Below are 26,609 nucleotides of genomic sequence, written 5' to 3'. Positions count from 1 at the left end.
ATTTAATGATTGTCATGTCCAATGTTATATAGTTAAATGACTGCATATTTTCGTATTATGTTAATTATAGTTCACGAATGTGTATCAACTCGACCCACCTACCAAATTCATAATCTAAGCAATGGAAACACTTTTGAAATGATTTAACTCAAATAAAACATCAACAGGGCATCCAGTTCAGTGTAACTTGTTCGATTTAGCAACACTGTATTAAGTTGGACATTCAATCAAACACCTTACTACCACATTTTGACAACTAGAAAAATTCACATAAATACAATCAAAAAAATAAAACTATCTCCATATAACTTAAAAGAATTATGAGTAGAGAATTACATTTAATATTAATGTGAGTATTGAGACATGTGTATGTATGCCGATTTATATCAATATACTTATATAAATGAGAAGACGGGTTAGTGAGGTGGCTGATAGGGATAAATAAATTATGCTTGTATAATTAAATACTGCATTAATTGTACAAGCTGTGGGCTGCTAGGCCCAATAAAAAGATATATGATACTCAGACCAGAAAGGTTAAGCCTGATGGACCAGATCAGGCCTGATGGAATAAAAAAGGCCCAAAAGCCCTGATTATTAATCAATTTCGTAATTAATTAATAAGGGACAAATCAGATGTTGAAAAGAGTCCCGATAAGGATATAAATCCTTGGAGATTAGCCTCAAGGGGACCTAAAAGGATAAGGAATCAGTTTCCTACTATCTAGGACTCCAAAGTCCATTCTAATTATGAGACTTGCCCACCAAGTCTCCTATACCAAGTCCAATTCAAGGACTCCCAACATCTATATAAAGGGTCTCACCCCCATCAATTAGAACTACGTTTTTTGGCTTGATTCTCTAATTCACAGAGATACGTAGGCATCTCGTAAAGGCAGATTGAGTCACGAAACACGAGAGCAGCCATTAAAGGCCTTGAGCTCCTGAATCTTAGTAATAAATACAGCAAATAATAACCTTAGCTTTTTATCCATAACATTTGGCGCCGTCTGTGGGAAACACAACAACAACCATGGCGAGAACACGGAGAACAATTGGAGCTCTAGAGGAAGGAACACCATTAGAGACAACCCAGGTGATTTCATCAACCGTGGAGGTTCCTCCCCATTCAACTTATGCATCTACTCAGGAGGAAGCCCAGACAGGGGCAACTCAACCCCAGCTACAAGGGACAACTCCCCCGATTCAAGGTACGAATCCTCAAGTTCAACAAATACATATACCTGTAAATTCTCGACCTGTTGGGTATGAATATTCAACTATTATTACTACTAACCCCCCTTATGGGATGCCCCTTCACCCTGAGGTTGGAGGAAGCGGATATGCTGGGCGAAGCGAAGCACGAGGGCGGTCGCCCCCTATATACGAGGTTTGGGTCCTATCCCTGAGGATCGGGAATTTTCTGGTCCATACACTGAGAGAGACTCCGAATCTTCGGATGATGAAGTGGCCCCGAGAAGGAGGCGTCCTGGAAAAGAGCCAATGGCCGATGGAAGGCAACGCCCCCAAAGCACCCCAAGGGCGAATCCCCAAGTAGTGCAGGAAAGGATCAGGGCTCATGAGGCTGAAATCCAAAGGCTGAGGCGTGATTTGGAGGCTCACCAGGCCACCAGACCCCACATGCCTCCTAGGGGGAAAAATCCTCCTCCTATCATAGACCTGGATGGTCCGGTAAGAAGAAGGGTTGCTGTCCCAAGAACTGATCCAAGCAATCTCCTTCCCCTTGGAGATCCTGACGATCCAACTCCACCCTTCACAGAAGAGATAATGAATGCCCATATCTCAAGGAAATTCAAGATGCCCACTATCAAAGCCTATGATGGCACGGGAGACCCCGCAAATCATGTTAGGACATTCTCTAATACACTGCTGCTGCAACCCGTGAATGATGCTATAAAGTGTCGGGCCTTCCCTCAAACCCTGTCGGGTATGGCTCAAAGATGGTATAGTCGCTTGCCCCCAAACTCTATAGGATCGTTTCGGGAGTTAAGTCAGGCTTTCATTAAGCAGTTCATCAGTGGGAGAGTCCATGAGAAAAGTTCAGCATCTCTCATGAGTATTGTGCAAGGAGCAAAGGAATCTTTGAGAGACTACCTGAATCGTTTTACAAAGGAGGCTTTAAAAGTCCCAGACCTTGATGATAAGGTAGCCATGATAGCACTGCAACAAGGAACTAGGGATGAGTTTTTCAAGATGTCCTTGGCCAAACGTCCCCCAGAGAGCATGTTGCAGCTCCAAGAGAGGGCAGGGAAGTATATCAAGGTTAAAGAAAGTATGAGGAATACCGTAGTAAGTAATGAGCCCACTGGAGGCAAGAAACGAAAAACTGATTTGGAGTATATCGCTAAGGACAAATATCCTAGAACTGAACAAAACCCTGATTCAACCCCCAAGAAGGGAGGACCTGGGCAAAAGTTCACTGAATACGCTAAGCTGAATGCTCCCAGAAGTCAGATTTTGATGGAGATTGAGAAAGACAGAGATATTCGCTGGCCTAAGCCCTTGAAGGCTGATCCCGCCAAGCTAGATAAGGGCAAGTATTGCAGGTTTCACAAAGATGTTGGCCACGACACCGATGAGTGTAGGCAATTGAAAGATGAAATTGAGTTCCTCATTCGAAAAGGAAGATTGAACAAATACACTGGAGAAGGAGGGGATAGGAATAATAATGGAAGGAAGAACTTTGAGGATCGTAGGAGGGACCAAGACGATCAGGGGCGAAACCCCCAGCCTCGAGGACCAGTTATAAACACCATTTATGGAGGGCCGAGACCTCGAGGGCCTGTGATAAACACAATCTTTGGAGGTCCAACTGCTGCTGGATTGTCCAAAAATTCCAGAAAGGCATATACTAGAGAGGTTATGCATATTGTTGGAGAAGCCCCGAAGAGGGCCAGGACAGAAGTAACATTGGCTTTTGATGATTCCGACCTAGAGGGTGTGAAGTTTCCCCATGACGACCCGCTGGTCATAACACCAATAATAGGGAATAGCCCGGTTAAGAGGGTCCTTGTGGATAATGGTGCTTCTGTGGATATCTTGCTCCACGACACCTTTCTAAGGATGGGGTATAACGACTCCCAGTTAACACCAACCGACATGCCGATATATGGATTTGCTGGAGTAGAATGTCCTGTGGAAGGGATAATCAAATTGCCAACCACCATAGGTACGGAGCCAAGGCAAGCAACGCAGATGCTGGATTTCGTGGTGGTAAAGGCTAGTTCAACTTATAATGCTATCATGGGGAGAACAGGGATACATGCCTTCAAGGCTGTCCCCTCTTCCTACCATTCAGTCATGAAGTTTCCCACCCGAAACGGGATTGGAGAAGAGAGAGGAGATCAAAAAATGGCTAGAAGCTGTTATGTGGCCTCTTTGAGGGCAGATGGAGTCGGGGGGCAAGTTCTTCCTATTGAAGATATGGATGTTCGAGAAAATGATGAGAATAGAGGAAGGCCAGCAGAAGAATTAGTTTCGGTTCCTTTAGACCCCGAGAATCTTGAGAGGACGACTTTCATTGGAGCTACATTAGAGGAGCCCCTTAGAGGGAAGTTAGTGAAATTTTTGCAAGAAAATAGTGATGTGTTTGCATGGTCAGCAGCTGATATGCCAGGCATAGACTCGGAGTTAATTACTCACAAGCTAAACGTAGATCCAAGCCGGAAGACAGTGAAACAAAAGAAAAGAAATTTTGCCCCGGAAAGACAAGAGGCTATAAAACAGGAAGTAGAAAAGCTCTTAGAAGCTGGTTTCATTGAGGAGATCCAATTTCCGGAGTGGCTAGCCAACCCTGTAATGGTGAAGAAGGCTAATGGAAAGTGGAGGATGTGTATAGACTTCACTGATCTGAATGATGCATGCCCCAAAGACTGTTTTCCGTTACCGAGAATTGATATTTTGATTGATGCCACTGCTGGGCATGAGATGTTGAGTTTCATGGATGGATTTAGCGGATACAATCAGATCAAAATGCATAAGAATGACATTCCAAAGGTATCATTTATCACTGACTTTGGTGTTTATTGTTATCTTGTTATGGCGTTTGGTCTCAAGAATGCAGGAGCCACCTATCAGAGGTTGGTGAATAAAATTTTTAGGGATCTTATTGGGAAGACTATGGAAGTCTATGTTGATGACATGCTAGTCAAGAGTCTAGTAAAGACTGATCATATAACCCATTTGAGGGAAGCTTTTGAGGTCCTGAGGTACCACAAGATGATGTTGAATCCTATGAAGTGTGCTTTCGGAGTAGGATCTGGAAAATTCTTGGGATTGATGGTCTCAAAGAGGGGAATTGAGGCTAACCCCGATAAAATAAAGGCAATCCTGGACATGGAACCCCCAAAAACTGTCAAGGATGTTCAGAAACTCATGGGAAGGGTTGCTGCGCTAGGACGATTCATCTCCAAGTCAGGAGACAAGTGCTTGTCATTCTTCAAGTCATTAAAGAACATTAAAGACTTTGTATGGATTGAGGAAAATCAGAAGGCATTTGAAGAGTTAAAGAAGTATATGGGCCAGGCCCCGTTGTTGGCCAAGCCAGTTCTGAGTGAAGTTTTATTCTTGTACTTGGCTGTTTCAGAAAGCGCCTTGAGCGCGGTGTTGGTTAAGGAGGAACTGAAAGTCCAGAAACCCGTATACTATGTCAGCAAAATCTTGCATGGTGCAGAATTGAATTATTCAACTATTGAGAAATTCGATTTAGCCTTGGTAATGGCTTCAAGAAAGCTGCGTCCTTATTTTCAAGCTCACCAGATTGAAGTGCTAACAAATCAGCCGCTGAGAAACATCATTCACAGTCCTAAGGCAAGTGGGAGACTGATTAAGTGGGCAATAGAGTTGGGAGAGTTCAATCTCAAGTATAAGCCACGTACGGCCATAAAAGCCCAGGCACTAGCTGACTTCGTGGTGGAATGTACCATACCCAACCAAGAAGTCGGGGGGCAGGAAGATACCATACCTCAAGACAAGGGAGTCGACAATGGGGACAAGGAGAAAGAATATTGGGTTCTCTATTTTGATGGAGCATCAAAAACAAATTCCAGTGGAGCAGGGTTGGTTTTGCAAAGCCCTGATGGGTTCTTAATTGAGTATGCGATGAAGCTAGATTTTCCAACCACAAATAATGAGGCAGAGTATGAAGCCCTGATAGCTGGCCTTGGTCTAGCTGGGACACTTAGAGTCAAAAACTTAAAGGTCCGTGGAGACTCGAAGCTGATCATATCCCAGGTAAAGGGAGAATTTGAGGCAAGGGATGATACGATGGCTAAGTATGTCCGCCTAGTAAGGGCTGTGATGACCCAATTTAATGAGTGTCATGTTGAACACATTCCAAGGGAAGAAAATGTTAAGGTAGATGCGCTATCAAAGTTCGCTTCGTCTGAGATTGAAGAAAGTTCAGGAAGTGTGTACTTCCGTGTTTTGAAGACACGAAGCATAGATGTTAAGCTGCTGGCTCCCATAGGCTTGGGGACGTCATGGATTGATCCCATCAAGGCTCACATTCAGACCGGTTGGTTGCCAAGTGATGCAACTGAAGCACGGAAGTTAACTGTTCGGGCACTAAGGTACTCTTTGATAGATGGGATTCTTTACAAAAGATCTTTCGTGGTTCCCTACTTGAGGTGTCTCAGGCCCGATGAGGCACGCTTGGCTCTTGAAGAAGTGCATGAAGGTATTTATGGACAACACTTGGGGGGCAGGGCCTTGGCTCATAAGATAACTCGTTTAGGCTTCTATTGGCCAGAAATGATGGCCGATGCCAAAGAATATGTGAAGAAGTGTGATCGCTGTCAGAAGCATGCACCAGTTGTTAGACAACCCCCCGAGATGCTGACCTCTATCAACTCGCCTATTCCCTTTGCCATGTGGGGGATGGATATTCTAGGGCCTTTTCCTATGGCCACGGCACAAAGGAAATTTCTGATTGTAGCCATTGATTATTTCACCAAGTGGATCGAAGCCAAACCCTTGGCCAAAATCACAACTAAGCAGGTTGCACAATTCTTGTGGGAAAACATTATGTGCCGATATGGAATTCCCCGTATCCTCGTCACTGACAATGGAACACAATTCAACAATGAGAAAATCAAGAAGTATTGTGAAGAAAATGAAATTGAGTTACGATTCACCTCTGTGGCTCACCCGCAAGCCAATGGGCAAGCAGAGGTAGCAAATCGGATAATCCTGGATGGACTAAAAAAGAGGATTGAGAAGTCAAGAAATAATTGGGTGGATGAGATACTTCCAATATTATGGGCCTATAGGACTACCTGTAGAGTCACGACAGGAGCAACTCCTTTCATGTTGGCATATGGGGCAGAATCAGTAGTTCCCGTGGAGATATCGCATTCCTCTCCAAGGATTCAGACTTTCAATGCTGTAGAAAATGAGGAAGGGCAGAGGTTAGCCCTGGATCTAATTGATGAAGTGCGAGATGAGGCACATGCAAAGATAGTAGAATATCAGAAAAAGGCTTCATTCTATTACAACCTAAGGGTTAAAGAGAGATTTTTTAAACAAGGAGATCTAGTCTTGAGAAAAATAGAGGCTTCTGGTGTTGGACAGAAAGGAAAGCTTGCCCCGAATTGGGAAGGGCCGTACAGAGTCAAGAGCGTTCAGGGTAGAGGAACCTACAAGCTGGAAACTATGGAAGGTTTTGAAGTCCCGAGGACCTGGCACGCACAAAACCTGAAGGTTTACTACGTGTAAGATAGGTGAAGTACGATTCTCACTTGTCATTGACAAGTAGGTTTAAAAGCACTTGGAAGCTTTGCTTGCGTAGAATTTTATATTCCAGTAGAATTTACAATGTCTAATTATTATTGATTAGGGTCGAACCCATGCTGTGTAAGGTTTTGAAAAACCAGACTTCATATTAAAGAGCTTGAAATTATTTCAATCCAAGGATGTTTAAGGTTCAAATACATATTAAGATTGTAAAGTTAAAACAGAAAAAGGCAAGAAAAGCAACGTATAAAACATAACCCCGAAGGGTAACAAGTTCTGATATAAATAAAGTTCAAAAAGAAGATATACAAAAAGCTAGGCCTTGGAAGGCTGAGATTCCTCAGAACCACTATCCGAAGTCTCTTCGGAAGTTTCAGTCGTTTCTTCGGACGTCTCGGTCGTCCCCTCCGAAGTCCCTGCAGAAGTTCCCTCGGCAGGAGATGATGGCTGTTGAGGCGCTGCTTTGGGAGATTCTTCCACCCTGGCCTTCTTAGCGACAGGCTCGAATTCCTCCTCGGAGGAATCTTCCTCCTCTCCATCCTTGATCATGCCAGCAAGCTTTTCAGTAACACCTCCAAGCTCTGGAACCCGCACTGGGCAAGGAAAGGGCGACTGCTCAAGGACCTCGGGAAACTCATCCTGGATGGCCTCCACAGCAGCGTCCCAGCCTTCCTTATAGCTAACAGGATGAAGAAGGGCGTCATGCTCCACCATCAAGTCTTTGAATTCTTGAGTGTCCATCCAGCCATCAAAGGCTTTTTCCTTCTGCGCCTTCAAGATGACATTTTCAGCCCGGGCCGTCTCCAGGTCAGAAGTGGAAGAGGCCAATTGAGCTTCAAGGGCCTCAATTTTTTGATTGGCCTCCTCCAACTTCTTGTTGGCATCTTCCAGGCCAACCTTCCAAGCCTTGGCTTGGTGAATTGCCCCTTGAAAATGGGCGTTAGCCTGCAAGAGAAAACAGCGAAAGTTCAGAAAAGAAACGTGGAAAAATAAGTAAGAAGAGCATAAGTAAAGGATGTACCGTCGCCAGAGCCTAGGCTCCAAATAGCTCATTCCCCTCTAAGTCCTGTTGAAGGACAAAATCTTGATAGTCCACCGGGGAGATGGAATGCTTAAACCATTCCTTGGACAGCGCCGTGCTGCCCATGATAGAGTCCTTGCCCCGGATCCCCCAGGCAGGTTGAAAATAGGCCCCTGGCCTCTGCTTGGTGCGCAAAACTTGGCTGGGGCCTTCCTCGCTTGGCTCCATTGCCTGAAGGAGGAACTCAGGGAAGCGATCACCAAGTCGAGGGTCTTTAAAGACCTTCCCAGCCTCTTCATCCTGGTTGTCTCCAGGTCCTTCGGCTTGGTAGCCTCCTCAATCTTCTCAGCCACTGCAACAAACAAAGTCAGTTGAAAATCAATGAAATAAAAGTGCAGGAAATAAAGGAGATAAGAAAGGGAACTTACTTTTCTTATTAACGGGCGAAAGGCCGCGTTCTACCAGGACGGTCTCCCGGATAAGGTCCCAACAATGGGAAGTGCCGTTGTCTTGCGTAAGGAGGTTGAAACCTCTAGCCTCCTCCTCAGACAAAGTTATGTCATTTGGGCTCCCGTCCACGGCCAGCCCAAAGGATGATCGAAACAGGGAGCCCCAATCTCCACCTTCCCAAATAACAAACAAAAAATCTTTCTTCCACCCCAAGTTGTTGTCAGGGATGGACTTCCCATTCACGATATGGGGGATAGTGGGGCGCTGGTTGATAGAAACCCAACCCGGACTTTTATCAGGGCTGTTTTTGAACTGAAAAATCTTCCTGAAGACAGCAACAGATGTGGGGACGTTGTGCTTGGCGCATTGCGATAGATAGCACAGAATCAACCTCCAGGAATTAGGGGGAAGTTGGCAAGGGCTGATGCCCACATCAGCCAGTAGCAAAGGAATGAATGGATGAAAAGGGAGTCTAATACCTGCCCTTAGAGTATCCCTATAGACGCATAGCGCGTCCCTCTTCCACTGACAGGCCCTGTCGGCCGGACCCGCAAGAACCAGCTTAAAAGGCTCCTTGATTTTGAAGCAGCTGCTCAACTTTTCCAGCTCCTTGGGATCCCGTAAAGCACTGATATGATCGTGCGCGTCCAGATGCGCATCAGACGGATACTCGTCCCCTCGAGTGTTGATCATGTCGATTAAGGAAGTATACCTCGATCGAATAGGAAAATCGTTGGACTTTCTAGCCACGTTCATCTTGGCCAAACGGGTCATTCTTTTGTCAGCCATCTGAAAAAAAGTAAGGGGCACGTAAATAGGCTATCTTAAAGTGGCACACAATGGAAAAATAGACACGAAAAGCAAAGGGAGGAATCTTACCTGAAGAAGCGCTCCTGAAAAAGGCTTTGAGCTCCGACTTGCTGTTATTCCTTTGAGAATCTTAGCAGGAAGATGAAGAAGAAAACTAAGAAATGAGAAAGTGAGGAGTAATAGCCTTTCCTCATTCCTTTATATAAGAGGAAAAGGAAGTTGAAGGGACGAAAAGCCCATTGAGGACAAAAGCCCATAGGAAAAAGCCCAGAAAAAAAGAATATTCCAGAATATTCCTAGGAATTCTAGAGCATTCTAAACAGGGTGTATTAAGCCCAGATCAATAAAAGAGGCCCAATAAGATTTTGAAAAGGCCCAATAAAAGAGGCCCAATAAGATTTGGAAAAGCCCAATAATAGAGGCTCAGTAAAATTTAATAAGGCCCAACAAAAAAGGCCAGGCCCAAATCCAATTAGGATTTGGAAAATACAATACCCTAAATTAAAGCTAAATAAAGAAGGCTAGTAGAAGACCAGGAACCAGGTCGAAATCCAGGTCGTGAATCCTGCCCGAAATCTTTCGAGCAGACACCCGAAAATAACGGTAAAAAAGACCAGAATCCAGGTCGAATTCCAGGTCGTGAATCCTGCCCGAAATCTTTCGAGCAGACACCCGAAAATAACGGGTAAAATAGACCAGAATCCAGGTCGAATTCCAGGTCGTGAATCCTAGTCGAAATCCTTCGACCAGGAAGCAAGAAAATCAAAGAATTTTCGAACAGGATTCAGGTCGAAATATCGACTAGAATCCTAGTCGAAATCCTAGTCGATAGGCTCATGGCAAGAAGCTGGAATAACGGGACTGAATTGAGGTCGAAACTTCGACCAGGAATGAGGTCGAATAAATCAAGCATCTTTCAAAAAAAAAAAGAAGATTAAAAACTCAGGTCGAAGTTCGACTAGGATCCTGGTCGAATTCCAGGTCGTGAATCCTAGTCGAAATCCTTCGACCAGGAAGCAAGAATATCAAAGAATTTTCGAACAGGATTCAGGTCGAAATATCGACTAGAATCCTAGTCGAAATCCTAGTCGATAGGCTCATGGCAAGAAGCTAAAAAAAAAAAAAGGTGGAATTTTCGACCTAGATCCAGGTCAAATTTTCGACTAGGATCCTGGTCGAATTCCAGGTCCTAGATCCAGGTCGAAATTTCGACTAGGATCCTGGTCGAGTTCCAGGTCGTGGATCCTAGTCGAATTCTTTCGACCAGGATGGCAAGGCTGACCCATATTTTCGACTAGGATCCAGGTCGAAATTTAGACTAGGATCCTGGTCGAAAAAGGGCTGGAAATCTGAAAAATAGGGAAAATCCCAGAAAATTAGGGAAAAATCCCAGAAAATTAGGGAAAATCCCAGAAAATTAGGGGAAAAATCCCAGAAAATTAGGGAAAATCCCAGAAAATTAGGGAAAATCCCAGAAAATTAGGGAAAAATTCCATAAAATTAGGGAAAATCCAGAAAATTAGGGAAAAATCCAGAAAATAAGGAAAAAAATCCCGGAAATAAGGGAAAAATTCCTGGAAATTAAGATAATTCCTGAATAAAAGGAAAAATTCATTGTAAATGTGTAGGTTCGCTCCACACTTTACGGAAAAAACGAAACCCTGTAAGGGAACGAATAGACTTAACTTCTGCGAAACCTAATCAATGTTTCCCAAAAGTTGGGGGGCAAATGATAGGGATAAATAAATTATGCTTGTATAATTAAATACTGCATTAATTGTACAAGCTGTGGGCTGCTAGGACCCAATAAAAAGATATATGATACTCAGACCAGAAAGGTTAAGCCTGATGGACCAGATCAGGCCTGATGGAGTAAAAAAGGCCCAAAAGCCCTGATTATTAATTAATTTCGTAATTAATTAATAAGGGACTAATCAGATGTTGAAAAGAGTCCCGATAAGGATATAAATCCTTGGAGATTAGCCTCAAGGGGACCTAAAAGGATAAGGAATTAGTTTCCTACTATCTAGGACTCCAAAGTCCATTCTAATTATGAGACTTGCCCACCAAGTCTCCTATACCAAGTCCAATTCAAGGACTCCCAACATCTATATAAGGGGTCTCACCCCCACCAATCAGAACTACGTTTTTTGGCTTGATTCTCTAATTCACAGAGATACGTAGGCATCTCGTAAAGGCAGATTGAGTCACGAAACACGAGAGCAGCCATTAAAGGCCTTGAGCTCCCGAATCTTAGTATTAAATACAGCAAGTAATAACCTTAGTTTTTTTATCCATAACACAACCTTATACCGTATCACATATAAGCATTCACATATTCACATCAATCATCAAATAATTCACCAAAAATCACATAATAATCATATAAAAATTATTTATTAATAAAAATAATTACACGCGATATCCCGGATGTTACATCCTTCCCCCCTTAAAAGGATTCTGTCCTCAGAATCATACTAAGGATCAGATAATGATATATTCAAGTATCTCACTTCCATTTTCTCAGGTTGATCTTTCAACCCTACAACTTTGCATAAACTTTTACTCGCAGCATCACTCACTACTTAACAGCCTCTTATTGGCATCATAATCTATCTGATGCTCATATAATTCAACTCAAGTCTCCATTTTATATATAATGGAGCTAAATTACTTTTCCTGAATATACACGTATAAATACCTTATAAATCTGCTAAAAGTGGGGTGGTGAAGCCAACTTACTTACACTTATCCCGACTATTTTACTGTCTCAAAAGGAACCAGCATAATGCTTACTAATTAGCTTTTCTTTGCAATTCTAATAATTCATGCTCACGAACGTTGGCAATAGCTACTGGTTATTGAACCCCATTCCCACATGTTTCTCTATTCAGTTAGCTTAGTTCATAATAACTTCGAATCACATTTGAGGCACTTTAATCGTTCTTTTAATCTTCTCGTCCATCTGCGAATGATATACTGAAACTATGGCGTATTCGATTTCTAACATTCTCGAGATTACTCCAGAGTTAAGAATTAACGAGAAAATCTCGACTGAGTATGACCGACGCACAGACTTATCACCATATTTTATTTTCCTTGAAGCACAATCGAGGAGGTTTATCAAGCAAAGATCTCTTACTATTTTAAAGAAAGTACACTAACCTAGAGGCATCACCGGTATACTAGTAACCTATATTATCATTTATTTTGGTTATAAGAAGTTTTTATACGAAACTGACTACAATGTTTTCCTTGCCGTCTACTCACAAATAACGTTTATTCTTTCTTCATACCATACTATCAGAAAGTCTTCTTTGACATCTATGTCTCGTATCATATCTTCGGAGTAGCTTGAATCGCTTGAGTTATTGTTGTTCAACCAAATTCCTATCATTTTAGTTCCGCTTTACTTAATATCCGTTCATCCAGGAGTAGTACATATCATTCTTATTCGACATAATTTATCGTATTCTGAATACTCTTGTCAAATTTTAAATCACACCATATTGATTATCTAAAATTAGTTTCTGGGTCTGATGACGTACCACCGTTTCTTCAAGAAGCGATTGACCCACTTATGGAATAATCTGTTTATTACTAAATAAAAATGATCAGGTTTAAATAACCTATTAATAATAATACAATTAACGCTTTCTTCACCTTTGGTTCTCAGGTGGCATCACCATGACGTTTCTTGGAGAAATATATCCATCTAGTCTTTGATGTCCCATCTTAACTCCTTGATACGTATAACATTTGCTAATCTATCCCACCATTTCTTTCTTCATATCCGGCCACCAATAATTTTCCTCTAAATCTCTATACATATTGGAACTTTATGGATGGACCGAATGTCTTGAGTTGTGAATCTCTTATACAGTTCCATCCCTCAATTATGTCACTAGTGAAATCCCAAATTCTAAAATAAAGTCTGGGAATTTCTTGATCATCCTTTTGAGTATATATATATACATATATATATTCTCTAATGTTAATATCTTGATCTATTATTTCCTCTTTACGTTTCTTTACCTTCTCTAGCAATTCTGGCTGAAAAGTTATACTATACATCTTTGCATTGTTAGGTTTGCAAGCTCTGGCTTCCAATTTCAACTTTTGAATTTCCATGTATAATCTTCTGACACTGTCAACACGTTTAGTCCTTCCATTTTGTTTAATGCATCTGTTACTACATTTATTTTTCCTGGGTGATAGTTAATCATGCAGTCATAGTCCTTGCTCAACTCCAGCCATCTTCGCTGTCGTTCATATTACCCATATCTTACCTATATCCTGGCATCTTATATAGTTTCTTTATCATCCTTTTGATCCCACTTCCTTTCCTATCTCCGTTCTTCGTTCTCATAGCTTATTCAAAACCAAACTCTTGACATTAATACTCATTTTTATGTCATATCAATTTAGATATTAATACGAACTTTGATGCTCACAACATCCCATTCTGAAGTAAACATCAATTATTTGTATTAACACCACTTTCGATATATAACAACAACCTAAGTATCAACATCAATCGGAAATTGAATTAAAGTTGTATCTCACACTTTATCCCAAAATAGAAATACTTGACGACTCATTATTGTATGATTATCAGAAACAAGGTGTCCTTTAATAAAACTTTGTTGCAGATGATAACATCTCCTTGATTGTCTAATGAAATCCATATTGGTGTAGTTATTAATCTCTGCTTTATTCCATTTCCCTTCTTCTGTTTATTTCTCTTGCTCATTATGACAGGCGTATTCACCCACGCAAAAACTCACACATTTGCGATAATTTCTGAATTCTGCCAGCGTCCTTACTTCTCCCCAATTTTTCATTATTTTGATTTCGAATTTGAAAGTCACATCAAAATTTGACTTAATCTAATTGGAATCGATCTCCATGTAACTGATCATTAATTGGTACAATTGGCCAATTGACTTACTTAATTGATCAATTGCACCAAGTGATGACTAGCTAAATGAAATCAAAGACCAATTATATATAGTCGAATTGGATGTAATAACCTTTTTCGAGAATCGAGATCACAACTAATTGGAGTATCAACATTAATATCTATAACACAAAGAAGTCTACTTTCCCTTTTTAAGAGTAGGGTACTTTCTGAAAGATTTGGGCAGCATCTCCTTTACATTATTGACTACTAGTCGGACTCAATCCGACACCCACAATCAACCAAATAACCAACAATCAACCCTCAAATATACCAGTCCACTTTCACTTTCCAAACTCATCAATTCACCACCTCATGTAATATTAATCAGTACAACCCATGTCTCTAATTCAACTTAAGGTTATAGCGAGCAATTCTTATTATACCATATCTTTTTCTCATATTCTCTGATTATAACAGAATATCACTATTGAGTATAATTACAAATTATTCTAAAATTCTTCTAGTTTATGTTTCAATTCAAGCTCTCTACTTAACAATTAGTCCACCCTGGCAGTATACACTTGTTCTTATTAACTAATTTGTTCAACCTCTGATGACCAACACCTGGTCTCAACCAACACTCTTAAAATCTTGCGAATGAGTTCATTTGGTTTTTAAAGCTTCATATCTTAAATATTGTCGCAGTCAAACCACCATACCTTCATCTCCCCTTATGTCTTTCCATATTAAACCTTCTTTGCCGACCCTGCCACAAGTGTAAATTTTACCACAACTCACTTTCTTGAGTGGGAAAGTCCCACTATCCCTTGATGAACACACTTAAAGTTTATTCGTAACTAGCATTTCTTCGATCTTGAATCTTCATGGAAAATATCTCTCACATGATTGAGGTATGCCTTATTTCCATAACGTATTAATCGATTATCTGGTTATTATTAAGACTTTCTTCATTCGGTTCCGTTGTCCACTCAATCATTTGCCTTATCCAATATACGCGGCTTGACTTTTCCTCTAGTTAATTTACCTCATACGGTTTGCTAACTACTTCAATCCACGTCAAAATCTCAGACTCGAAATATATCATGCATATAGATTTCCACCTTTGATTTGATGTCCTCGCAATGATTCCGTTATCAGTATACTGATTCTTCTCTGCACGTAAATGTCCACCATTTATCGGCTTGCAATTATCCACACTTGTTACGTAATTTCGTCTGCTACACGGGTTCATTATGCTTTCTTATTAAAACATTCAAAGAGTAGACCATACACAATAAGGAATTTGTGTATATGATTCTGATTGAAACTTTCTGTAAGGGATAAGAGTACAAGGAAACAATTGGAGAAATTCATGAATTAACAAATCAGGATTTAAGAAGAAGAATGAATACTGATTTGAATAGGATTGAGACAACCATATTAGTACTCAAGATGGCTAGTCTTTCATACCATATGGCACACAACACATGATTAGGTGGCGTCCCATCAGACTTTTTGTCATTTTGACAAATCGTCACACCATAACACTGCTTATCCCAATTAAGAAATAATGTTTTGAAGAAGGAATGATTTGAAAGGGATTTAACAATCACTTTATAAAGCCGATCATGAAAGAAGTTCATACTTTACTCGAGACTTATAAGAATGATAAGAAAGAATGATATCATTGGTCGCCATTCACATCTTATCTGTATACAGCTTCAACGTTTTTCCGATCAATAACTCACATGCCGAGTCGTATATCAACTTTAGAAAGTTCTTAGAAATGCTTTCTTGAATTGATTATTAAAATAATTTTCCACTTATTAGGTCTTGTATCTTTAGTGTTACGCTTCCACGTTCGTATATGATTCTATTTGCAATCATACGAGATTTATGCTAATAACTTCAAATTTCGCTTATGCTGCTAATCGTTCAATTCATCGCCTCTTTTGTTATTAACGTTCTCCCTTTAGAAGGTCTAGAGATTTCCTTAATCTTCTTTGCTCGTACTCCGCTTCTCATGAATCAAAATATTCCTCGTGCTCTAATCGTCTCAGCAATTGGATACACAGTTTTTCCGTAATAGCGGGTCCATTTATCCTTCTAAACAAACCATACTAATTTCTAAAACAAGTATTCATCTGGATAATCTGAATCGAACAAGAAACTCAAGTAGTAATTGGACAACCAAGTTTTAAAACTTTTTTTGTTCCAAGGAATTTTAGAAAAAATTTGTGAAGAAAATCTCTTTGGAAAACTGAGTTAAAATTTTGAAAATCATACACATGGTCGTCATTACTATATGAGTTGGTTATCGTTCTTTTCAACCACTACAAAGTATCAAATTGGGAACACCATATGATAAAAGCTCATCCATTTCTGTATATCCTCTATCCCTCGTTGGGTCCATTTTACCTTCATTGGTCAACAGAAATTCTAGTTACCGTTGCATATTATCTTATTCATAGCTTCTCTTCAAATCTTTCATACTGGTAATATTTTCATCATTACTTCTTACGATTACTAAGTATAACAAATCTATCTAATAATCATCAGATCTATTTTATAACACAAGATCGATTTATATCTCATTACTTCTATACGTATCAGGATTTATCATAACATTATCATTAATTCCGAGAAAACTTTCGATATCCAATCTTTTTAAACTTCTTTAAAATTCATCTAGCTCACTCCACAAGATAATCTTGGGTGACATACTTACTAATAACTCCATATAACCTGGTAGCAGCTATCTTCCGGAACACACGTATCCTCTTTCTAGGTTCTTCTAACATTTCTTAATACTTCGTGTACTCACCATATGTTATAGCTTTCGAATCCATCCTTCTAGGTGTTGTTACTCCATAAGACGAGTTTTGAACGGATGTTATAGAACAAAATGTAGAGTAGAGAGAAAAGATGCGCACACAACTGAATATCCGGTAGAACTAGAATCAGCGTGTGGGGGAAATTCTCAAATAGATAACCTCGCATCAGAGAATGAGACAATAATGTGGAAAGGTGCAACCGTCTCAACAAGAGGTGACATGGAGAATACCGGTGGATGAGCAAGGCGTGAATCAGATGATAGTATTCCAAACGAAGGCTCCGAATGATCAGACGATCCAGAAATAAAAGAATCTTCCATCGCCGCTATTTGAAAATCGCGTCGCTAGATAAGGATGTCGAATTTTATCACGAATCCCACTAAACCTACTATTTGATCGCACTCAACCTCTCGACGTTCTATCTTTCTATTTCCTAATCCTAATCCTAACCCTCTATCCATTCTCGATAATCTAGACTTGTTCAGTGACTTATAACCTGTAGCTCTGATACCAACCTGTGACGCCCTTCAAACCGGGTCAGAAGTTTGGGGCTCACACCATAATATTTAAACCTATATATAAAGTATTATATGCATTGACCCTTCTTTACACAACCATGGATCACAACAGGTTAAAGTATGAAAATAAGCCACAATCTTAACTTTTATTACATCGTACCAAATCCCAACTAACTCACCTTACAGTGGTTGATGATGGCGTACTTACAATATTACACAACTCATCTATAATATAAAGCTCCTGCTAGCTTGATCCAACTTAAACGGAAATCCTAGCTCGCACACTGGACAGAGAATCCTCGTTACCAACAATTTCCTTTCCAACTGGTGAAAACATAAAAAGTTTGCAAGAGTGAGCTTACTAGCTCAGCAAGTAATAATAGCAGCAATTGAGGTTAAACAATCACCAATTGAAATGATTCAGAAGAATCAAGTTTCTGAATAAGCAATGATTAGAATTGGATATTCACTTTTTATTTTAAAAAAACAAGGTTAGGCTGCTGATCAGTCACGCACTAACCCCAAGCAAGGCTCTCAGCTTTGCTCTATATACTGGATCCAAGGCACGTATTGGCTTATTATGACCACGAATCTGGTCCACATTTATAAAACTATCCAATTCTAAAACAATTCAATATGATAACCAATGTAAATCAATAAGCTGATTCATAAACAACATTTATCTTGAAGCACCGGGTAATCATAATACCCAGTATGTATAACAAGGGATTCAAAAAAAAATTGTTTTCAATCAAGGAAAGAATCAGAAAGTAGAAGATCATGGGTTCAAGGGTTCCAAGAATTGGTCTTCTGTTAAACAAGGAATAAAGGTCGATATGTTAAGAAACTCAATATCAGAATCAGTATGTGGTAGATATGTATTTGTGGAGTAGTATCGTATGTGTTGGATCGTATCTGGGAATTCAACAATCAATGGTTTGTGAAGAACAAGGCTTATGGCTCAAGATCAAGAAGAATCAGGGTTCAAGGTTAAATACTTTAAAGCATTTGCGACATAAAACATGGGTTATCTTGAATAATAGTGACATGTTATGAAACAGTTCAAAATATTTGCAATAAATCTTAAAGAGAGGTTCAGAAGTACTTGCCTTATCATCGACGATTTCCACTTTACTTGTACTCATCTAACAGTTTTACTCATCAACCACCTTTCTTCTCTTTCCACGCCTTGCTTCTATTTATCAATAACTTTCCTTCTCTGTCTACGCTTTGATTCTATTTATAGATCACTGATCCCCTTTTCTATGCCTTGCTAACTCTGCTAGGCATCATAAGTATCTATCAATTATTCATACTCATATTATTCTAATCGTCACATAGACGTCATAAGCTTTTATCTACATTTCGTACCCAAATCCGATTTACGGGTTGAAAGTTATGAATAAAACAGTCAAACCACAACCACATAGGCATATAACGCATCAAACAGTGAACACGTAGTACATAACACGTAAGGCATTTGATCAAAATAATTTTTCAAAGAAGATTCGGGGTTTCAAATGATTTTTCAGATATTTATTACGAATTTTGAACATTTTTCGGAATTAAAATTGGACTCCGAATCATTTTATAATTAAATAATAGGGTTTGAACACCCGAATCTGACTTTAAAATAATTTTATAATAATTATCGAGCCTTGAAAATAATTTTAAATAATATTTTAAAGCTCAAAACTATTTTTCGGAATTTTTAAATCAATTTTAAATAATTAAATCTAATTATTAAATCAATTAAAATTAATTAATAATTAATTAAATTAATTAATCAATTAATTATAAATTAATTGATTAATTAAAATAATTAAAAACTAATTAAAATTAATTAATAAAATAATTTTGATTTATTTTTAAATAAATAAATAATTAAAATAATTTTCTGAATTTAAAATAGTTAAATAACCGATTTTCTGATTTTTAAAATAATAAGAATATCATTTTTAAAATAAAACTAAAGAGAAATCAAAATTTTGTGAGTTTTTAAAACTGCAGGGATTAAAATGCAAATACGAGAAAAGAACGATGGCTAAATTGCAATTTAGCCATCGTCTTCCTCCTACATTCACCGGCGACGGGCGGGCAAGCCAGTAACGGCGACCCCACCGCCGTCTGAAGCTTTCCAGCGAGTTGAAACTACCACCAGAAATTGCTCAAATTTCCAAGGAATGATCCCCACAACTACAGGAACACATCTGCAAGGCTAGAATCATCAAACATTAACGATTTTAACCGAAAAATCCAATCAAAACTCCTGACGCCGCCATGACTGATTTTCCGATGAGGGCCTTCCGGTTATCGTTCATTAATTTCATAGACATCATTCGATTCGTCTGTTTACGATCAATTCATTCATGTATTCAATTTCAACAAATAACCCCCATCAAAGAAAAACCCAAATTCCAATTAAGAACATTCAAACTCTATAAACCCTAATTTTGAATTCGAGAATCAAACTCACTTTTCTACATGTTATTGAACTCTATTTTTGACATATAATATACCAAATTGATCAGGAGAAAATTATCTACTAGATTATGCCATCAAATCACACAAACAACATTAAGAACAAAAAATCATATTTTAATCCATAATTAATTCGAAATAAAATAATTAAATCAAAAAATTACCTTGATTTCTGGGAAAAAACAAATGGTTGATTCAGAAAGAAGATTTCGAGAGCTTCGTTTTGATATATTACACGCCCGAATCGGAGTTCGATAACGCCTTCGTTCGTGCGTTTGATTTTCAAGAACGCGGTTTTAATTCGACATTTTCTCTGTATTTTACGGGGTTTTACTGATTGATTGTGATTATACGAATAAAATGAAAATAATAGAAGGGCTATATATATTTATGGAATATTGGATCGTGTTGGATCGTTTTTGGATCGTCTTGGATCGTTAAATTAGTTACTTAGCCGCTAAGTAACTGCAAAAATGATCCAATTCGATACCCGTGTCGGATAATTATCTAAACCGGGATTCTTATAAAACACTATATATGAAAATAATGTAATAATATCCCGTCTTTCGAAGATACGGGTTTTGTTGGTTTACCGAAATGATTATCGTATCGAGAATCTTGTGCCGGGCCGCGCATGGGTCAAACCGTAATCCGGATCGAAAAAGTCAAAACACGGAAAATGTCTGGAATTACCAGATTAGGTTAGGAAGGGGTTTTCGGAAGAGTTTCGGTTATAAAAACGTAAAAACGGTTGAAGTCGGACGATTCTCGGTTTTATAAAATAATTTTGTAATTATTCAGAATATAATTAATAAATTTATAAATCAATATAAAATCATTTAACAGCCCAAAAATTACCAGAAAAATACCGTAATTATCTATATTTTATTCTGGTCATAATAAAATTAGCAACCTTATACTGTATCACATATAAGCATTCACATATTCACACCAATCATCAAATAATTCACCAAAAATCACATAATAATCATATAAAAATTATTTATTAATAAAAATAATTACACGCGATATCCCGGATGTTACAGGAACACTCAGACAAGTTTTCTACCGTATAACTGTTGTTGTGATGTATATATACATATATATGCATTATCGTGTGATAAGTGCGTGATTATTATTAGCAAAGTCTTGCGATATATTGGAGCATGTTGATATGATATATATATATACATGCCTGTTTCGTAATCTTGATATCTTGTTATCGATTCAATTATTTATAAACTGCATAATACCTATGCTAGAGATAAGTAGTAGTTGCATATACCCTTAGTATTGGGGACCCAAAGGTTAACATTTTTCTAAACCGGGAGGCGATGTTCCCGAGTAAATTTTATATATATATATATAGTTTTCAAAACTATTAATCTAATAATTTTTATTCGATAGTTTTATATTATAAGCGAATATTATTTGTTGAATATTCATTTAAGATTCCTATTGCGATCAAAGACTAGTTTAATTTTTGAATAGAGTTTTTAGTTATGAAACTCATTTTATTTCTATTAATAAATCAATATTAGTCTGAATATTCATTCGAGAACTTATGACTTCGCTTATTTTATTTAATGAATATTAGTTTGAATATTCATTCGAGGACTTATGACTCCGCTTATTTTATTTAATGAATATTAGTCTGAATATTCATTCGAGAACTTATGACTCCGCTTATTTTATTTAATGAATATTAGTTTGAATATTAATTCGAGGACTTATGACTCCGCTTATTTTATTAAATTATATTCTTTATTTTCTTCAAGAATAATGTGTCAATATTCGCCAAGTATTCGGAAAATAATTGACACTATCAAATCATTCTTACTTTAAATATTTCCAGAGATTATTTTCAAACTTTATCAAAACTATTTTTGAAAGTTAGAGCGGATCCCAAAACTTGTTTTCAAATTTGAGATCTTCCTTTCGAAGGGGATTTAAATACTCGCTTAAAAATCTGAGGGATCCGGCTCCGTGACGTGTTTATATATTCGTAACAAGGTTGCTGATTTGATAAAAGAGTTTTTGATTACTTACCCAACACTCGGGAAGTAAAATTCTTGGAATGAGTTTAATCCATTAACAGGCATTGCCTGGGAAATATCGGTGAGTTTTCCTTTCCAACTAGATACGACTTCTTGATGGAGCCGTATCAACAAGTTTCTACTTGGGGAAAGGGGGGACGAGCTTTACGTTTCAGAGTCATGGATTTCATCTGAACTAGGAGTGACGTAAGTGGTCGAGTGGCGCCGGCTCAGCCTTATTAGGAGTCCAGCATTCGGTTGACAAGTAAATCCGACTGTTCTCCTCTACATGTAGAAAATGGTGGGGTTACACTATTGCGACTGATCATCGTGAGTGGTCTTCCTGGCGTGACAAACTCCCGTAATGAGTTCATCATCCAGTTGGATATTTCTGCAACACTACCCAGAGCACTTCGATATAAAGGCTACGGTTAGGCGATTGTTGAGTGTTGGCAGGGTCGAGTTTTGAAAATGATGTTTTCATCAAATGAAGTATCTCGTAACTTCATTTCATTTTGATGATATTTCAGAGATTGACTCTATACAAGTTTTGTCTTGTAACTTCATCTGTGGGATGAACTATTTATACCTTGAACGGTGGTAGTTCAAGTAGTATTCGAAAAAGATATAAGTATATTGGAGTATCTTGTAATTTCATATTTTCAACTTATATATAGTAAATGATTATCTTATGCATGACAAAGATTTTTAGAAAAATGTTGAGACAAGGTTAGATATATGAGATCACCTTGCAACGATATCTTTATACAGTTATAAATTGGAACTCTGTGTATATTATACATGTCAGAGGATTTCAAAGATTTTGAGAAGTATATATGTATATATATACTGAATATTTTACGACTTCGTCGTATTAAGATATCAAACTTGGTTCATTTCTGCTTGACCAAGACTTTCATGAGTACTATGAAGATGCTCATATATTGTTAATTATTATATATATTATTTCGGTGGGCTTGTTGCTCACCCTTACTTTCTTCTTTCATCACACAACAACAGATATACAAGATAAACATGACCAAGCTCCCAATTCGCGAGCGGATAGGAAACGTTCCGCAATTTCCTGTAGGCGTTGATGCCGTTGTAGCCGAGGTAGGAACTACCAATAGGCTAGGCTTTCAACTATTGATGTACCAGAGTTATGTATATTATGAATTGTAATAATGACAAATAATATGTAAATTTATTCAGATCCCTTTTGAGGTGTAATGACTTATAATTGTGAATAAAATGAGTTGTGTTATTTTTGGTATTCATCTCTGAGACTATAACTTGTGGTGGGTGTGTGTATATTGTGGGGTCACAGTACGCAGTAGTTAGTTGTTTATTAAGATTAAGTGTTATTAAGGGAAATGGAACTCGTGACAACTCGGATCCCCGACCCCGGATTTGGGGGTGTTACAACATCTACAAATACAAATAACACGGCATCAATCATATTTGCATACAAATAAAATATTGAGAAAATAAAAATAAAAGGTGTAATAAAAAATGACTAAATTACATAACATGTAATTTAAATAAATACTTATACTGATGCATGAAAATGAAGTTGAATAATATACTTGGTGAATTTTTTGAGGTCCAAAATGTTAAAAAAATGAAGGTGTGTGGGTGAGGTAGAAGATCAGGAAAAGAAATGAAAGACTACTGCCTTTTTTTTGATAGACTAACTAACTTTACGACAAAACTTTGATTCCGTCTCAAGTTAGATTCAAATAATATTTTCTGGGTTAGAATATGAAGTGCTGGTCGTTGGATATTAAATGTGGATAGGTAATTTACGACTGATTATGTCGCAGAGTTAAATTTACGATAAAAATTAATAAAATTCGTTGTAACGTAATTTAGGAAGCAAATATTGTGGCAAGGTAATTCACGATAAACAGGTTGCAAGTTGCATTTTATGATGAAATTTATTTTATTTTGTTGCAAAGTTTCTTAGAGGGAATGAAAAATAGTGCCAAAATTTATAGAGGGAAAATAAAATATTAAATTATTACTTTGGTGGAAATTATTTTAATAAAATATTAAACTTGCGACGGAAATCATCTGTCACAATTTAGTTTGCAAAAAAAAGTTATAAAAAATATGTTATGGTTGCCCTTTGTTCTCTTCATTTTTAGATATGCTCAAATATAGAATTATATGCATATTTAATTTCAAAAATTGAATCAAAGATATATATATACATATATATACAGGGGAAAGATCAAATACAAATTAAAATTAAAATAGAAACTAGAAACTAATTTAAGCCATTATATCTACCTAATATAATGGTCCTCCTAAATCACCCCACCCAACTACTCTGCACCCTTCCACATCCAATTTCATCTTTTTCCCTCCGTTTTTAATTTGATTTTTCCCGTCAAACCGTAAGTTTTTTTTAAAATCCGATTTCACTATATTTTTATACATATCTCAACGATCGATTTGCATACCATATGTGTTATATTTCGAATTAGTTTTGAAAAAAAATTATTTAATTTCTAGTTTTTATATTAAATTAGTGTTTATTGGAGTAACCCCTATATATATATATATGCATAATTGCATTAAAGAACAGTAATCATTTGAAGTTTGAGTAACAACAGAACCCGGAATAACATTGCATAGGCAGGGTAGTGCACAAGTCTAGTCCCCAACCAACAGCTCTGGCTAACACAAAATTGAATACTAAAAATGTGGTAGAAAAAGAAATCATAAAGATCACTTGTCTAGCGTGGTGTAACATAATAGAATTGCTTACATTATTGTAGATGGTAGGCCCTTTCTAAATGGCCAACATTAAAATTACGGTTATACAGAAAGAGATGGCAAATAGGATTACATCATTACATAGTAATACAGAATTTCAAAGAGGGAAAGACAATTATCCGACTTGGTGACGAAGACAATTAACAGAATTGGGGATCAACATGTTCCACAAAAGCCTTGAGATTCTTATCCGAAGAACCACCTTCACATATTGCTTCCCTAGCCAAATCACCCCATTTCTTAGCATTCCTTCTCAATTCTTCATTTCCTATCACCGCTTTTATGCACCTATCAACTTCATCACCATCAACCATTCCTTCTTCATTACCATTTACTCTCACTCCCGTCTTCCAAACATCTTCTATCAACTTTGCATTTGTCGTTTGGTCTGTCCAATGCGGAAATGCCACAATCGGAACTCCCGAAACCAAACTCTCCAACGTCGAATTCCATCCACAATGTGTCACGAAACATCCTAGTGCAGGGTGTGACAATACTTCTAGTTGACTGCACCATGGCACTATCATTCCTTGCTCTTCTAATTCCCCATGCAACTTAATTTATCTTCTTCTGATTCACTCTCTTTGTTCCTTATCACCCACAAAAATGGCTTTCCACTTTTTAACAAACCTTTACCAATCTCATTCATTTGAGGCTTTGACAATGTCAATATACTTCCGAATGATATATAAATTACAGAGTTTTGAGTCTGAGAATCTAACCAATCTTTATAGTTTCTTGATTTTAGGAATAGGTCACCTCCAACTGAAGTGTCCGAAAGATCCTTGCCATCTAAGAAAGCTGATGGAAGGACCGGACCGATTGCAATCAACTCAAGCTTTTTGATTGCTTTGAGAGCCTCCAATTCCAGTGCATCGAAAGAATTTACAAGCACCGTAGGTTTTTCATCTGCATCTAGTGCATCTAACTGCTCTTTGAATGATGGGAGGGCAAAACTGTACATTTCGTGGCATGTAGGAAGTATAAACGAAGGAAGGTCACGTGCATGGAGGCGAGGCAAACCAGGTAATTGTATTGACCATGAAGGGTCATCTAAACAAGTGTTTATGGCCTCGCCATAGCCATTGAAATAGTAGTAGTAAATATCCAAAACAGAAGCAGGTTGAATCCAAAGAAGGGAAGAAGGAACGCGTAATTCACGTGCCACCTCTGCCACCCATGGGAGAAGAAGTGTGTACACAACACAACTGATAGGGCGGCCTTTTTCAGCACTAGAACGTAATATGTGTTTGACACTCTCCGATCCGTGATTACGTATGGAGGACATGAAATGCCTAGCATCATCAGTAAGCTTGAAGCCATCATCGTAGCCATCGGAGAAGGAAGCGAAGTTAAGGCCTTTAGTAGTTGCTAGAGTGCTTGACATGCGGCTGTGGGCTGACAAACTGGTTGCGAATGTAACTTCCACACCCATTCTGGTAAGCTTCTTGGCAAATTGGAGGCTGGGATTTATATGGCCTTGTGCCGGGAATGTTACGAGGAGGATGTGACGGCGGTGTGCCATTCTTTTAAAGCTTCTAATTAATATTTTACCAACTTTTGGGGGTAACAAGATAATTGAAAAGTTGTATTGGAGGAGCTGGTTCGTTGGTTACTCACCATGACAACCAATGAGGGGCATATATATAGGCTAAACAATAACATCAGTGGTATGTCATTTTACATTTTCCCTAGCACTAAAGAAGTTGGTTTTGTCTGCTACAAAACACAAACATGCAGAATGGCAGAGAGCCACATGATGTTAATAAACCTAAACCAGGACGTCATATAATTAAGGGGCTACTGGCTGGCTGGCTGTCTGGCTGGCTAATGGGACCACCGTCTTTATGATTAACAATTTTAATGACTGAAATTGAGCGAGAATCGAACCAGAAACTAAGACGACAAGAGATAAGCACTTAGCTATCTTTAATTTGTTGTCTTCGATAATCTTATTCATACCAATAGTTTCATTTTGCTCAACATGAAAAAGGTACGTTAGGGTTTCAAAAGAAAGAATTC

At 38.1% G+C, this 26,609-nt stretch overlaps 1 pseudogene; it reads right to left on the bottom strand.

The window, feature by feature from the left end:
- Positions 1-24,515: 24,515 nt before the first annotated feature.
- Positions 24,516-26,316, bottom strand: LOC141708525 (crocetin glucosyltransferase, chloroplastic-like; annotated as a pseudogene).
- Positions 26,317-26,609: the final 293 nt, after the last annotated feature.

This window comes from Apium graveolens, chromosome 2, assembly GCF_009905375.1.
Source record: "Apium graveolens cultivar Ventura chromosome 2, ASM990537v1, whole genome shotgun sequence".
Classification (NCBI taxonomy): domain Eukaryota; kingdom Viridiplantae; phylum Streptophyta; class Magnoliopsida; order Apiales; family Apiaceae; genus Apium; species Apium graveolens.
Note: the sequence above shows the minus strand (reverse complement) of the source record. Positions and strands in the feature narration are given on the sequence as shown.